The following is an 18,460-nucleotide window of genomic DNA, read 5'->3' as shown; positions in this document are numbered from 1 at the left end:
GAGGTTAAGCTGATACGAGATATATCGTATTCTAGATCAAAGTGTCGTCATATAATGTGCTCATGTTAATGTATTTACTAACTCTGGTAATATACAAACAACAAAAACAGTTGCTGATTGGAATAAATTTTCTGTTTATGAAGGATCATTTCAGTGGTTTAGTTCTAACTTCAGCTACATAAATAAACCAATACATACAAGAGGTGTACTTTCTTAATTTTTTATTTATGTGTATTGCAGACAGTGCTGCCAAATAACTATGGCACACATACTAGCTTTGTTGATTTAATTTTTTCATGCTATATTGAGATATTTATAGAAGTATGTGCTTGACAGAGAAACAAAATCCCCACCGAAGCTATTCTATCTAATGCTAAGGCTAGAGTGTTCTGCTAAACCTGCTAGAATGTTCTGCACACATACTACCGAAGTCTACTCTTCTCGTATTAACCAACATTTTCAAATGATGGGGCCAAGTAAAACAAGGATATCTAAAATACATTCAAGAGTGACAAATATATCATAAAATCCAAAACAATGAAATTATTTTCCACTATATTTGTGCTACTTTGCAAACATTCTTGAGAATGCATTTTCCTTGCATTTTCATCATGAAACATGAATATATGAGTAGTGTACATTCAAAGTTGGATATTTCTTCAAAATTGGCACAACATTTACTTATGTTCTTCTCCTAACTAACCATTCTCACACATATTAACATAAGCTAACCAAAAATTTAATGATTTCAATCCAAAATGCAGGGGGGTGTGGGGGCTCACCGGCAGGGGCGGCTGTGGCGTCGTGGGCGGCGGGGCCGGGGGTGTTGGGGCGGCGGGGCGACGCCGGGGGTGTTGGGGCTGCGGGGCTGTGCCGGGGGCGGTGGGGCGGCGGGGCGGCGCCGGGAGTGTTGGGGTTGCGGGGCATCATCGGTGGCGGTGGGGCGGCGGCGCCGGGGGGTTGTGGGGCACCGGGGCGGTGGGGCGGCGGCAGGGCTGTGGGGCACCAGGGCGGCGCCGGGGGCGCTAGGGGCGGCGGCGCGATGGTGGTGGCGGCAGTGGGCGTCAGGGGAGGAGAGAGAGTGTGTCCGTTAGAGAGAGAGAGAGAGGGTTGGTGGGGGCGGGACGTCCGTTACATAATTCCTGAACTTTGTCGTCTGCTGGCGGACGACAAAGGGTCTAGACGCTTTGTCGTCTGCCTCCAGACGCTTTGCCGTCCGCGAGCAGACGACAAAGAAGGGGCGTCGTTTGACCTAACTTTCCCTGGCCAGATGGGCCCAACCCAAAGCTTTGTCGTCTGCTCTCCTCATCTTTGCCGTCTGCGGCTGACGGCAAAGAATTGACTGCTGGCAAAGACCTTCTTTGCCATCACCCAGTTCTTTGACGTCTGCTTTATGGGAGCTGATGGCAAAGACACTCTTTGCCATCAGCGAGCAGACGGCAAAAAACTGATTTCCAGTAGTGATGTGCTCGGATTGTCTGAGTACTAAAAGTGACGTGAATCAAGTGAGAGTTAGTCTTCCAGATTAGATAGTGATGGTTCTCCAAAGTCACTACCACGAAGCTACTAGAGCTTTGTGATGAACTCTAACATATAAGGGATGGATATGATAATCCTTGACCTATTCGCGATGTTTGACACCGTGAAAGTAGAAATCGAAAAGGAGCATCAATTGTTGATGGTTTGTAAAACCGCTAGTTTCAAGAAGGCGAAGGGCATGAAGGGATACTTCATTAAACAGCAAACCAGTTGATGCTCTATGAAGAGATACAAGGTTGAACCAAACCCGAGACTAAGTGCGTCTGTAAAGAGGGGAACAGTCACTGAATGGGAACTACCCTAGATGCTTGGTAGATCAGAAGGTTGGCAAAGTCGACAAAAGTATATTGGATATACATGATATTGATGTGTACTTTACTAGTACTCCTAGTAGCACCATGGTATTAGATACCGGTTCTATTGCTAAGTATTAGTAACTCGAAATAAAAACTGTGAAATAAACGGAGACTAGCTGAAAGCAAGGTGACAATGTGTATTGGAAGTGTTTCCAAGGTTGATGCCATCAAACATCGCACGCTCCCTCTACCATCGGGATTACTGTTAAACCTAAATAATTGTTATTTGGTGCTTGTGATGAGCATAGAAATGATTGGATTATTTTTATTGCAATACGGTTATTCAATTAAAGAATAATGGTCATACTGTTAACTTGAATAATACCTTCAATGGTCTTGCACCTAAAATGAACGGTTTACTGAATCTCGGTCGTACTGATACACACGTTCATAATATTGTTGCCAAAAGATACAAAGTAGTGATGATAGTACCACTTACTTGTGGCACTGCTGCTTGAGTCATATTGGTATAAAATGCATGAAGAAGCTCCATGTTGATGAATCTTTGTACTCATTCATTTTGAAATGTTTGAGACATGCAAACCATGCCTGTTGGTATAAATGCATGAAGAAACTCCATGTGGATGGACCGTTTGGACTCACTTGATTTTTGAATCACTTGAGACATGCAAATCATACCACATGGGCGAGACGACTAAAGACCTCATCTTCCTGTGAGATGGAACAAGAAAGTAACTTGTTGCAAGTAATACATTTTGATGTGTGCAGTCCAATGAGTGCTGAGGCACGGAGTGGATATCATTATGTTCTTATTTAACAAATGATTTGAGTAGATACTAGTGTATTTACTTGATGAAACACAAATCTGAATTATTGAAAGGTTCAAGTAATTTCATAGTGAAGTTGGAGATCATCGTGAAAAGAGGATAATATGTCTACGATGTGATCATGGAGGTAAACATATATATCTGAGTTACGATTTTGGTAAACATTTAAGACAATGTGAAAATTGTTTCACGTGAAAATTGTTTCACAACTCGTGCCACCTGGAACACCATAGTCTAATGGTGTGTCTGTATGTCATAGTCGTGCCCTACTAGATATGGTGCATACTATGATGTCTCTTATCAAATTACCACTATCGTTTATGGGTTAGGCATTAGAGACAACTGCATTCACTTTAAATATGATGGATGTCTTTATGTCAAATGATAGACTATTCCCTTGAATGACTTGTATCTTGATATTCATGCCATGATTAGACATTTTTTCAAAATTATGTTTGGTAGCATTCCACATCAAAAATTATCTTTTTATCATTTACGTACTCGAGGACGAGCAGGAATTAAGCTTGGGGATGCTCATATGTCTCTATCGTATCTATATATTTTTATTGTTTCATTCTAATATTCTACAACTTTCATATACTTTTGGCAATATTTTATATTATTTTTGGGACGTTGTGTGAAAAATCCCAGAAATCCCAACATTGTGTTATACTATTTTTTTATTGTTTCATGCCAATATTCTACATATTTCATATAATTTTGGCAACATTTTATCTTCGTTGTATCAATAGTTTTTATTGTTTCATACCAACAATGTGGGAAAATTCGTAGAAATTCTCCACTCGACGTAAAAGTTTATGTTCTTGTACCATATCTATTCTACTTATCATCCAAATCATCCAAAAGGCTTTACTTGGCACAAATACTAATTGAAACATATAAACACAATCATTATAGTAGTAATAATCATGTCAACTTAAAATACTAGAAAGTAGAACACAAAAATATATAACTATTGGGTTTCCACCCAACAAGCGCTATCGTTTTATGCCTCTAGCTAAGCATAATGCATAGTTTCAAGTGATGTCATCCACCTTAGCTGCTTTAGAGTGACCCTTATCGGATCTCGGAGGCTCCTTCCTTTTATTCATAACCTCTAAAAGTGAAGTCACCAATTTCTCAAGTGAATCAAGTTTTTTAATGGAGGTGGTGAGGAAAGAGTTCATACGACGAAGGCTAGGGCCTAAAGTTTTAATAGGTTCATTAACCTTTTGTATTGCACTAATATTCTTATACAAATCCCCTACCTTTTCTAATATTTGGATCCCCACATGTGTAAAACAAGATATTTGTGGTAATGGAGGAGTTCGTACCACCCACTCTACTATTTCAAAACCTGCACTGGGTCTACTTCGATAAAATTTCCTTTTGCAGCAAAGTCAAGAACTTGTCTATTTGACATTCCTAGTCCTATATGAAATTACAAAGAAGTATCTTCATATCATTTTTTGTACTAGCATAACAATGATACTCAACTATACGGTACCATGTATCCTTCGTACTCTCACCATGTTTTTGTTTTAAATATAGTACTTCAAAATAAGGGGAAACATTAACTTAAGATGGAGACACTATAACAGGCAAACTAGAAAAGATAAAAAAATGCGTTTTTGATATTTTTAGGCAAGAAAAATAGAACATCAAATAAAAAGTAGAACAAGTGAATAATAATTTGTGGGAAGGTACTTGATAGGTATTTGGTGATACTTCCTCACAACGGTGCCAGAAATTCTTCCTTCTACTTGTAAACTCCATTGGGATTTTCTCTGAAGAGGAGGGGAGATGGAGAACAGTAGAGATAAGTATTTTCCTTAGTGAGAACCAAGGTTGTCGAACCAATATGAGGACCACACAAATGCCTATCTTCAACACCTACACACAAAAGAGCACGTACTTGCACCCATCGCAGGAAAGAGGGTTGTCAATCCACTTGAACTCATTACTTGCAACCTATAAGTAGTGATAGATAGATAATAGATAAATATACATGCATAATTAAATAATGGTAAATAAATCGCAGAAATAGTTTTAATATTTTTAGAATTTGATTTGTGAAGACCCGAGGGCATAGTTATTGCTAGAGGATTCTTTGTAGTAGAAAGCATATGGTGGGTAAACAAATTACAGTTGGGCAACTGATAGAAAAGCGCATAGATATGCAACATTTATTCATGGCAATGATCATGACATATAGGCATCACATCCATAAGAAAGTAGACTGACTCCTGCATGCACCTACTACTATTACTCCACTCATCGATCAATATCCAGTATGTATTTAGAGTATTCAGTAAAACAGAGTAATACTTTAAGCAAGATGACATGATGTGGCCAAAGTACATCAAACTAATATGAATAAACCCCATCATTTACCCTTAATAGCAGCAATAAAAATATGTGTCATGTCCCTTTCTATCACTGGGATTGAGCACCACAAGATTGAACCCATTACAACGCACCACTCCCGCTGAGGACATATCGATCTAGTTGGCCAAACCAAACCGTTAGATCGGAGAGAATATGAAGCTATCATAATCATGCATATAAGAATTCAAAGATAACTCTAATACTTTTCATGAATAATCCGAACATAAACCCACAATTCATTGAATCCCAACTATCGATGTACTAAGATACGGGGCCATTAGTACCCGCACTTGTACACACGTAACCACAACCTCCCAGGCAGCATTACCTTGCCAACCAAACTCCAAGCAACGACAGACAAAGGCCAAAGATGGCCAGCAAGCCTCCTTACCGATAGAGAAGACCCAGCAGTGAGCGTCCCCGCCAAGGCCTCCCCCCGCCAAGCCATCGCTCCATGTGGATGGGCTAATTGTCTACATCAACTAGGTGTCCAGCGTGAAGGCTGTTAGATGGAGCTGGCCAGGGCGCGTGGCAGCTTGATGGGAGCTATGGCAGCTTTAATGACACTTGTCCTAAAGTATGGCGGAGGAATATAAGGTAGGTGGGCGAACGACAACGAAGGAGAGGCAATCCTTGCCGAGGAATGTTGTGAGTGTGCCACCTCAAGAGGCATTTAATACGTGTGTCCCAGTCCGTTAGAGTTAGGTATTTCCCACTATAGCTCCTATCTGTACTTTTGGCACTTATCATATGACTTTTTTAGCCACTTTGGTAACCCCTTGGACTATAAAAGGAGGACCAAGGATACCTTTAGAAAGATCGACTCTCGGTTCATTCTACACACGTAGCTGCTGTCCTCAAGCATCCTTACCAGGCGGGCACTCCTATATTGTTAACACATACATAATCCACCAAAAAATAGGACGTATGGTTTTACGCTTCCAAGCGGCCCGAACCTGTCTAAACCACCATGCATGCAACCGTCAGTGATGCTCTTTGTGCACACAATGTCCATGTAGAATCACAGAAAACGGGCCTTGCCAGCCCCATAGATCGTTGTTTCCCACGACACCAACAAACACACCGCAAAAGAGTGATTACATAAAACACATCACCGCGGGAATCACGGTGATCTTGGTAATGAAGAACATAGAGAGAGATATATCCATCTAGGTACTAACTACGAACCCGTAGGTCTGTGGTAAACTACTCACACATCCCAAAGGGGGCAGCAACGTTGATGTAGAGGCCCTCCGTGATTGATCCCCCCTCAAGAAGTGCACCGGAACACGGCCCCAAATTGGATCATGTTGCCGCAACAAAAGTCCTTCCCTGGCGCGTAGGAATTCTTCTTGTTCCTTCTCTGGTCTGTGTCGGTTTTTCCCTTGAAGAGGAAAGGGTGATGCAACACAGGAGCAGTAAGTATTTCCCTCATTTTGAGAACCAAGGTATCGAACCAAAAGGAGGGCCTTGTCAAGTCCAAAGTACCTGCACAAAAACAAACAAGCTTGCACCCAACGCTTAAAAGGGGTTGTCAATCCCTTCAAGATTGTTTGCAAAGTGAGATCTCAAGGTGGAAAGTGCAACAAAGTAAAAAGTGTAAGGCTGAAAATATGGTGTGGAGTAGACCCTGGGGGCCATAGTGTTCACTAGAGGCTTCTCTCATAATAGAAAATATCATGGTGGGTGAACAAATTACTGTCGAGCAATTGATAGAACCGCGCAAAGTCATGACGATATCTAAGGCAATGATCTAGCATATATGCATCACGTCCGAGACAAGTAGACCGATACTTTGTGCATCTACCACTATTACTCCACACATCGACCGCTATCCAGCATGCGTCTAGTGTATTGAGTTCATGACGAACAGAGTAACGCTTTAAGCAAGATGACATGATGTAGAGGGATAATCTCAAACCAATGATGAAAACCCCATCTTTTTACCCTTGATGGCAACAACATGATACGTGCCTCGCTACCCCTTCTGTCACTAGGTGAGCTCACCGCACGGTATGAACCCAAAACCAAGCACTTCTCCCATGGCAAGAATCATAGATCTAGTTGGCCAAACAAAACCCACAACTCGAAGAGAATTACAAGGATATGAAATCATGCATAAGAGAGATCAGAAGAAACTCAAGTAAGATTCATAGATAATCTGATCATAAATCCACAATTCTTTGGATCTCGACAAACACACCGCAAAACAAGATTACATCGGATAGATCTCCATGAAGATCATGGAGAACTTTGTATTGAAGATCCAAGAGAGAGAAGAAGCCATCTAGTTACTAGCTATGGACCCGTAGGTCTATGGTGAACTACTCACGCATCATCGGAGAGGTCATGGTGTTGATGAAGAAGCCTTCCGTGTCCGAATACCCCCTCTGGCAGGGCACCAGGACGTGCCCCAGACGGGATCTTGCGGAGACACAAGCTTGCGGTGGCAGAAAAGTGATTACGATGCTCTCCTAATTTTTTGGGAATATTTGGGAATTTATAGGCGCAAGATCTACGTCAGGGGACCTCCGGGGAGCCCACAAGCCTACATGGCGCGCCCCCCCTGGCCGTGGGGTGGGGGCTCGTGGGGCCCCTGGGGTTTTTCTGGCTTGGCCCCCAAGCTCTCCGATCTTCTTCCATTCTAGAAAAAATCTTTTCGGGGATTTTCTTCCGTTTGGACTCCGTTTCAAAATCTCCTCTGAAAGGGGTAAAAAAACATGGAAAAACAGGAACTGGCACTTGGCACTGGATTAATAAGTTAGTCCCAAAAAATAAAAAAAGGCATGCAAAACATCCAAAGTTTGACAAGATAATAACATGAAACAATCAAAGATTATAGATACGTTGGAGACGTATCAGGCATCCCCAAGCTTAACTCCTGCTCCTCCTTGAGTAGGGAAGTGATAAAGAATGAATTTTTGATGTGGAAAGCTACCTACCATAGTTGTCCTTTGCAACTTCTTTCACGTGGCCTGATGTTCAGATCCGTACGATTCAAAACAATAGTTTGCTATTGACATGAAAACAGTAATACTTCAAGAAAACTAGCAAAGTAATCATGAACTTTCAAAATAACAAGGCCAAAGAAAGTTATCCCTACAAAATCATATAGTCTCGCTATGCTCCATCATCCTCACACAACTAATGTAAATCATGCACAACTCCAGAATTGGCCAAGTAATTGTTTTCGCACTCTTACTTTCTCAAACTTTTTATAACTATCACGCAATACATGAGCGCGAGCTATGGATATAGCACTATAGGTGGAATAGAGTGTGGTGGTGGTTGTGAGACAAAAAAGGAGGAGATGGTCACATTGACTCGGCGTATCAATAGGCTATGGAGATGCCCATTAATAGATGTCAATGTGAATGAGTAGGGATTGCCATACAAGTGATGCACTAGAGCTATAAGTATGTGGAAGCTCAAAAGGAAAACTAGTGGGTGTGCATCCAACTTGCTTGCTCACGAAGACCTAGGGCAATTTTGAGGTAGCCCATCATTAGAATATACAAGCCAAGTTATATAAAAGATTCCCACTAGCATATGGTAGTGACAAAGAAAGAAGCTCTCAATCATGAAGAACGTGGTGCTAATATGAAGCACAAGTGTGAAAAAAGATAGTACCATTGTCCCTTCTCTCTTTTTCTCTCATTTTTTATTTGGGCTCTTAGGCCTCTTTTTTTTTCTTTTCTCTTTTTTTTGTTTTTGGGCTCTTTGGCCTCTTTTTTTAATTCCTCACATGGGACAATGCTCTAATAATGATGATCATCACACTTTTCAGTTACTCAAAGCTCAAAGATCACAATGATGATGACTCCATAGGGAATGCCTCCGGCAGTGTACCGGGATGTGCAACAATCTAGTATGATCATGCAATGGCAATATGAGAGTGACGACACAAGTCATGAGACGGAACGGTGGTAGTTGATGGCAATATATCTCGGAATGGCTATGAAAATTGTAACACCCAGTTTTTGGCCTTCCTGATTAACTAACTTATTACAAAATTTAGGACCAATTAATTTTTTCTGAAATGCTTGTGATGCTTGGAGTGATTATTGTTTGCCTGTTTGCTTGAATGCATGTGATTGCTCCCCACTAATTCTTGCCATCCTCCTAATCACCTCCTCATTCCATGATCTCCTGCCTAATGATCATGCCATGTGCTTAAGATAAATATCTTTTTTTACCAAATATTGTTTTCACCAAAAGCATTTCTTCGAATTAAATTTTTCAAACCCCTGAGATGAGGTTTGTACTACAAGTCCTCACATTAGGGAATTTCTTTTGCACCAATTATTTTATTTAAAACCTATTATCAAAATTTCTTCCAAAAACCATCATATTATTATTTTAAAAGTTATTTTATTATTTTATCTAAAAGCCTTTCTGTGAGGCCAGAAATGGTCTCCTAGGAAGGAAAGTTATTTTTATTGCTTTCAAAATATTTAAGAAAATTTAGGGGAACTCATAGGATATATTTATTCCATATTTATGAGTTTCAACACATGGTCATGTTCAAAATATAGGGCAAACCCCTCCAAAACCATTCCTGCTATTTCAAGCTTTTGAAATATTTCTATAAGAAATGTTCTCAATAAATTCCAGTAAAATTCTGGCATGTCATATATTATATTCTTGATGATCTTGCCAAGTTTCATTTCAATTCAAGTTGATTTGACTCCCCTAATCACTCTAAAACCCTATCTGTCCAGAATTAAATTTGAGCAACTCTACATTGTGAAGTGTCTCCAATTGTGCTCAAATTTGGTGGGCATGTTCTAATACTCCAATAAGGCATCCACACCAAGTGGTACACCAAGCAGAATAGAGGAACTTGTCCTAAGACCCCGAAAACCCTCTCTGTTGATTTCTGACTTTGGTAAACTTTACATTATAAAGTTTCTCCAATTGACCTCAGACTTTTTGTGCATGCCTTAATGCTCAAGTAATGTCTCTACACCAAATATTGGATTTGTGGGAATTTAATTGAATAGGGTTCTAAGCAGAAACCCATTTCTCCCCCTTCCTAGGGTTTTTCAAGTCTGCATTGGGAAACTTCTCCAGCAAATCCCAAATTTGGTGTGCAAGCCAATTTTCATATATTATTTGATCCTGTTAAGTTTCATAGCCATTGGAATTAATCTGGTAGCCCAACCACAGATCAAACACCTTGTGTGCACTCACTAATGAGGCTTGTTTTGCCCCTTCTACTTTTACCCTTGAGCTCAACTTTCTACCACAACCTCAGATAGTTACATTTCACCTCCACTAACTTTCCCATGGCCACTGGCCAATTATTGGGGAAGGACCCTTTGTAACTTTCTCTCATTTTCACCCTTGTAAGCACTGTTTTACCTCTCTTCTCATACTTCTGCTTAAGCTATCACTCCCAATTCTTTCCAGAGCCTCTCTAGTGTGTCAATGCATCATTTCAAACCAAGAAATGGCATGCTCATGTGGAGAAAATGAGCAGCACATCTACAAGTTCATTTTTGGCTGAAATGTGGCTTTGTACAGCAAGTACTAGCTACACTTGCTTTCTTGAGGTGAAACTTTGCAGTAATGGAGTCCTTCGATGCCTAAGACTCCTAGACATGGTTTTACCTCCCATCCCCTCCTATAAAATCCACTTATGCCAGTCCCTAGTTTGCTGCTGCAAACTAAACCAGAGTCCAAACCTCATCAAACCACCTCCACTAGCTACCAAACTCCAGAGTCTCCTTACTGCAAGTGTGCCCTGCGTGCTAGACATGTTTGACTGGCTATTTGGACCCTGTAGACACAGTTGGCCGTGGTGACCACCACTCTGGCCTGCAGTATGTGAGCTCTGCACTTTTTCTCATTTCCCCAGGCCACTTGTAGCCAAACCAGCATGTCCTAGTGTGTCTCAGGGCATCAGGTTGACCGTTCAAGCCATTCCCCTCCACTAGCAAGCCTCCAAGACCCCTCAGGCATGCGTGGCGACCATGCACCGAGAGCTCCAGAGACCTCTCGAGCTCTCTTGGCCCTCCCCTCTCCTATCTCCTCACCCCTGAGCCCTCACTTGCTCTCCCTCATTCTCCCTCTCCTCTTAGGCTAGACTCTAAGCCAACCCTCGGCTCCTTCCGAGCCCCTATACTCTCCATCGGCCGGCGTGTGGTCGTGGCCATGGTTGCGAGCGCACCGCGTCTCCCGAGCCCTCCCCTCTGTGCTGCTGCTCTAGGACGATTCCTCGTCTCCCCGGAGTCTTCCCCCGTTTCCCCTTCCTCCTCTTGGTGGCGTGGGAAGTCGTTCCCTCGGCCGTCGTCGCTGGATCTGGTGAGGCCAGAGCAGCGCCCATCTTATTGTCCTCCGGCGGAGGTAAGTCGCCCAGGAGGGTGCGGCTCCTCCCCGCGAACGCCCCGATGGCCCGACCGTCGGAAGCAAAGCCTCGTGGCACCGGCGAGCTCTGGCAAGCCCCTCTGCCGCCGTGCAGCGGGAGATTGAAGACGAGCTGCCGGTAGGCGGGCCCCGCCTGTCATCGGCCATAGGAGCTGGCGTGTGGCCCTGCCCGTTAAGTGGTCGCGCCTCTCTAAGAAGGTTGTTTCCCCGCTTAGAAGACGTACCTCGCGGAAGCCGCCTCCTACGTGGTCCAGCTGACCAAGCCGAGCCATTGGGCCGGCCAAAGGCCTAGCTAGTGCTATGTGCGCTAGTTAGCCGAGGGATAAGCTCCTCTTCTCTTTTTCTGTTTTTGCTTAACTTGTAAAATCCATTATAAAATCATTCTAACTCCAAATCACTTGGTTCAAATTTCTGCAGGTTCCTAAATTCAAACTCTATCCACCCATGTGCCTTGCACATTTTTCCAAGAGATGTTTCTCTGGTGTGTTAAATTAAATCCAAATCTGGATATTATTAACCCCATCTTTCAAAAATCCCATAGGCTTCAAATCTACTCCAATTGGAGTGATTCAATTTTCTAGAGCCTTCTTAAATCATTCCCTATTTTTAGAACCCTAGTCAACATTTTTGTGTGACTTATTTCTGTTGCAATAAATGAATAGCTTCCTATTTTTATTTATTCCACATTAGAAATTCCTAGTATATTCATACCATCTCCAAATCCAGTGAAACCACTTCCTAAATATTTCTAAAATCATTCTCTGTTAAATGGGTGCCTTCACTCATTATTAACAGAATGATTTTTGTAGCTCCTTCAATAATCACCTATTACTCCTTTCACTTATTCAAAAATCACTGAAGAACTAAATCCCCTATGAAGAGATTCAAGTATTTCTCTTATGACCAGAGAGGTCCAAGAAAAATAAAACTTCTATTTTTGTGGCACTTTTATTTCTGCTTGATGTGTGGCTTACTATATTTGTTTCCGACGATAGTTGACGATAGACAAAGTATTCGGAGTTGCAGCGGAAGACCTCGAAGACCCCGAGGACTTACGTGAGCAATGCAAGCAGCCCTTTGACCATAACTTGAGCATATGAATTGATGCATGCTAGAAAAGCAAGTACTTTTCCGGTGCCTATGATCATAGTGCCGGTTCATCATTGGTGTGATGGTACCGAAGGCTTCTTCGAAGTACTTGCATGATGGTGATGTTATACATATGGCTCCTCGGAGCACAAGCATGATGAGCTTGATCCTACCATCTATGAGGATCATGCTACTATCATGTTGACTAGTAGAGTTAGAAACCATTGCATGAGCATGATGATGAGTAAATCAAAGGTTTATGAAAAACCCCGTCGGGTGCCACTAATGCCCGAGGGTGATGATGAGATGGGTGGCCACTTTTGGTGAAGTGGTGCACCGGTGTTTTGTGTGAGTATGGTTTCGGAAATGGGATTAGATTTATGATGTGTCGACCGTCCCAACCTCACCTGTGTGACCACGTTACCCCTTTATGGGACGGGGCTTTGTTGATTACTCTGGTCGATACTAGCAAGGAGCCACATTACTAGTGGAGGGAGTGATTGTCGTCACTCTCATGATGGGGTCGTGCCAGGAAGGGCGAGTATGCCATTTTTATGAGTTCCAGGCACACCGTTGGTCCCCACATGGTTGATACTGTCCAGAGTCGGTGCTCGTAAGACGTACAACATGTGGCCTGGGTACCAATCGAGTGGACCTCCTTGTTTAGCACCGTTATGGGAAAGATAAGGATCGGGTACTTACCTCGGGTATATGTGATATACCGCGAGTCGTGGATGACACGGAAGTTTCCCGGTTCTCGTGGGTACAGCGCGCAACCTCTGCAGAGTGTCAAAATATTCGAATAGCCGTGTCCATGTTCAAGGACAGTTGGGTAATCCTGCTTAAACTACGTCCAGCGTTTCCGCATAAACCAAGTGTGAGTGTGTGTGTATGTGTGTTAACTGATGTTACAAGATGAATTGATATGACCAAGTTTGGTGACTTGGCACATAGGGTGAACCCGGAGTGTTCAGCCCTTGACAGATGCGATGGCATCTGTAACCTGTTCTTCAAGAGTAATTCTTTACCTTGATGCATACTCATGATCATTCCACCCAGATGAGTTACACTATAGATGCATGATATTGTTATCCTTCACTATCGTCGATTATATCATGGGCTGTTTGCGAGTACATTCAAAGTACTCATTGGCTTGCCACTGGTTATTACATTGACCAGGTGTGAAAGACAGGATATGGTGAAGATTAACTCGGTGACGTTCTTGCGGGCTAGGACGCTTCCCAGTCAGAATGCCTGTAGGTTAAGGCTGATGGCATGGGTTCACGCTTTCAACCAGTAATTCCGCTATTGGTCTAGTTTGGTGCTTTGGCCTTTAAGGCCCTATATATGTAAGACTCGACCGAAGTGGTCATTTACTGTATCAAACGGTATGTATGGATGTAAGACTCTTTTATTCGGTATGTGTGTTCGGTGAGCATTGATCTCTGGGATCACTGAGCACGGCGATTCTCGACTAGTGAGTCGGGGTCCCCACAAAAATTCCATAGTAGGTAGGTCTGGTGGCTGTTTTGAGGAACAAATTTGGTGGGTTTGTGCACCGGCGAGAATTGCGCGGCACTAGAGAGGCTAGCAATGGTGGAAGGTGAAAGTGCATCTAATCCATGGACTCAACATTAGTCATAAAGAACTCACATACTTGTTGTGAAAGTTTTTATTAGTAATCGAAACAAAGTGCTAAACGCATACTCCGAGGGGAAGGGTTGGTAGGTGTAAACCATCGCGCGATCCCGACCTCAACACAAAGGATGACAATCAATAGATCAATTATGCTCCGTCTTCCTGACATATCGGTTCACCATACGTGCATGCTACGAGAATCACTAACTTCAACACAAGTATTTCTAGATTCACAACACCCTACTAACATAGCTTTTAATATTCCTGAATCCATGTCTCAAAACTAATGGAGAGGAATCGAAACTTTTCTTTCTACTCAATGCACATGAAGATGGAAGTTTTTACATCCTCTTTGGGTACCTAGCACATGGGACTACTTTTATAGCATAAGACAACTACCAAATCACGCAACACCGTGCTCTAAAGATATAAGTGAAGCACAAGAGCAAAAGTATCTAGCTCAAAAGATATAAGTGCAGCACTAGAGCAAAAGTATCTAGTTCAAAAGATATAAGTGAAGCACTATGAGCATTCTAGCAAAATCACGATGAGTGTGTGTCTCTCTCTCAAAAAGGTGTGCAGCAAGCATGATTATGACACAACAAAAAGAAAAGAGTCCTAAGATACAAGACGCTCCAAGAAAAACACATATCATGTGGTGAATAAAAATATAGCCCCAAATAATGTTACCGATGGATTGAAGACGAAAGAGGGGATGCCTTCCCGGGGCATCCCCAAGCTTAGGCTTTTTGGTGTCCTTGTATTTGGCTTGGGGTGCCTTGGGCATCCCCAAGCTTGGGATCTTTCCACTCTTATCTCTTTGTCCATGAGAACATCACCCAAAACTTGAAAACTTCACAACACAAAACTTAAACAGAAACTTGTGATAACATTAGTACAAGAAAACAAACTACCACTTCTTTTGTTACTGTAGCAAACATGAATTCCATCTATATTGATGATGGGATACTGTATTCTCACATTTTCCATGGCTAGTACCCGCCGATACTAACCATAGTTTCATCAAAACAAGCAACCAACTCAACAAAAACAGAATCTGTCAAAAACACGAGTCTGTAGCAATCAGTATACTTCGTATACTTCTGGTACCTCAAAAAATCTGAAACATTACGACGGTCTGGGGAAAAAGCATATAAATGAGCAGCAAAAATAAGGAACTCAAAAGCTCTTTCTGAATAAAAATGAAAAATCATCTCTTGAGAAGAAAGTTTCTGTCTTTTTCCAGCATGATCAAACAACCATTACCAAGACTGATCATAAAGGTTTTGCTTGGCTCAAGCACAAAAAGAAACACAAAAAACACAATCACAACAGAATTATGAAAGTGTGGACGCAACAAAACAGAAAGAAAAAGATAAATTCATTGGGTTGCCTCCCAACAAGCGCTATTGTTTAACACCCTTAGCTAGGCATTGATTTCAATGATGCTCACATAAAAGGTAAGGATTGAAGCACAACGAGAGCATCATAAAGCATGTGAAAATCACATCTAAGTCTAACATACTTACTATGCATAGGCATTTTGTAGGAAAATAGATTGTCAAGACAACCAATAGTTACCAAATGCAAGGAAGAAGAAAGAGACAATTGCAATCTCAACATAACGAGAGGTAATTTGGTAACATGAAAGTTTCTACCACAATATTTTCCTCTCTCATAGGAATTACATGTGGGATCATAATAAAATTCAACAATATAGCTATCACAAAGGATATTATTTTCATGACCCACATGTATGCAAAGTTGACGCTCTTCAAAAATAGTGGGATTATCATCAACTAAAGTCATGACGTCTCCAAACCCACTTTCAATATTATTGTAAAAATCATATTCATCATGAGGCTTAAACAAATTTTCAAGATCATAAGAAAAATCACCACCCCATTCATGATCATTGCAACAAGTAGAGGACATAGCAAAACTAGCATCCCCAAGCTTAGGGTTTTACATATCTTTAGCATGATTGACACTAATAGGATTTATAGTGAAACCATTGCAATCATGCTTTTCATTCAAGGAGCCCTCGTGAATCACTTCATAAATTTCTTCATCACGATTTTCACATTCACACATCTCAAGCAAAACTCCATAAAGATAGTCAAGTGCACTCAACTCACTAGCAATTGGATCAACATAATTGGATCTCTTAAAGAGATTAGCAAGTGGATGAGGATCCATATCACTAGATTTTCAGCAAGCGAAGATGCAAGCATATTGAAGGCACATGGCAACACAAGCAAACCAAAAGCAAGCGAAAGAAAGGGCGAACGAAAAGGCGAACGAAAAGGGCAAATTGGTGAAGTGGCGGAGAGGAAAACGAGAGGCAACTGTCAAACAAAGAAAATGCAAGAGATGAGTTTGTGACACTTACTTGGATGAGTTCTTGACTTGATCTTCCTCCCCGGCAACGGTGCCAGAAATTCTTCTCCTGCGGCAACAAAAGTCCTTCCCTGGCGCATAGGAATTCTTCTTGTTACTTCTCTGGTTTGCGTCGGTTTTTCCCTTGAAGAGGAAAGGGTGATGCGGCACAGGAGTAGTAAGTATTTCCGTCAGTTTGAGAACCAAGGTATCGAACCAAAAGGAGGGCCTCGTCAAGTCCAAAGTACCTAGGCAAAAACAAACAAGCTTGCACCCAACGCTTCAAAGGGGTTGTCAACCCCTTCAAGATTGTTTGCAAAGTGAGATCTGAAGGAGGAATGTGCAACGACGTAAAAAGTGTAAGGCTGAAAATATGGTGTGGAGTAGACCCTGGGGGGCATAGTTTTCACTAGAGGCTTCTCTCATAATAGCAAATATCACGGTGGGTGAACAAATTACTGTCGAGCAATTGATAGAACCGCGCAACTTCACGATGATATCTAAGGCAATGATCTAGATATAGGCATCACGTCCGAGACAAGTAGACCGATACTTTCTGCATCTACTACTATTACTCCATACATCGACCGCTATCCAACATGCATCTAGTGTATTGAGTTCATGACGAATAGAGTAACGCTTTAAGCAAGATGACATGATGTAGAGGGATAATCCCAAACCAATGATGAAAACAACACGATACGTGCCTCGCTACCCCTTCTGTCACGGGTGAGGTCACCGCATGGTATGAACCCAAAACCAACCACTTCTCCCATGGCAAGAATCATAGATCTAGTTGGCCAAACAAAACCCACAACTCGAAGAGAATTACAAGGATATGAAATCATGCATAAGAGAGATTAGAAGAAACTCAAATAAGATTCATAGATAATCTGATCATAAATCCACAATTCATCGGATCTCTACAAACACACCGCAAAAGAAGATTACATCGGATAGATCTCCATGAAGATCATGTAGAACTTTGTATTGAAGATCCAAGAGAGAGAAGAAGCCATCTAGTTACTAGCTATGGACCTGTAGGTCTATGGTGAACTACTCACGCATCATCGGAGAGATCATGGTGTTGATGAAGAAGCCTTCCGTGTCCGAATCCCGACTCCGGTAGGGCACCTGGACGTCTCCGAGATGGGATCTTGCGGAGACACAAGCTTGCATCGGCGGAAAAGTGTTTACGATGCTCAGCTGATTTTTTTGGGAATATTTGGGAATTTATAGGCGCAAGATCTAGGTCGAGGGACCTCGAGGGGGCCCACAAACCTGCATGGCGTGGCCCCCCTGGCTGTGGGGTGGGGGCTTGTGGGGCCCCTGGGGCTCTTCTGCCTTGGCCCCCAAGCTCTCCGATCTTCTTCCGTTCGAGAAAAAATATTTTTGGGGATTTTCTTCCGTTTGGACTCCGTTTCAAAATCTCCTCTGAAAGGGGTCAAAAACATGAAAAAACAGGAACTAGCACTTGGCACTGGATTAATAAGTTAGTCCCAAAAAATAAATAAAAGGCATGCAAAACATCCAAAGTTTGACAAGATAATAGCATGAAACCATCAAAAATTATAGATACATTGGAGACGTATCATATCACAGTAGAACAGAGACTTGTGGCGCTGGAAAAAGTATTTCGGGGGGTTCTCTCTGTTTTCCCATGAATGAGACTTGTGGCAGAGATAGGGATGGAGGAGCTGGGAGGTGGCCCCTAGCCATTAGGGTGCCCCCCTAGCTGCACCCTATTGACTTGGGGTACCCTTCGCATGGGCTCACCATGCATTTCTATGATCTGGAGAAGCTTACTTTTCTTATACTTTAGTTGCTTTATCTGTCTTTGGTTTTATCGCGCTTAATTTATCAAATTACTATGATAAAAATTTTAGTCTAGTTAACTCTTTAACTACTTATATC

Source organism: Hordeum vulgare, chromosome 3H (assembly GCF_904849725.1).
Source record: "Hordeum vulgare subsp. vulgare chromosome 3H, MorexV3_pseudomolecules_assembly, whole genome shotgun sequence".
NCBI classification, from domain to species: Eukaryota; Viridiplantae; Streptophyta; class Magnoliopsida; order Poales; family Poaceae; genus Hordeum; species Hordeum vulgare.
Note: the sequence above shows the minus strand (reverse complement) of the source record.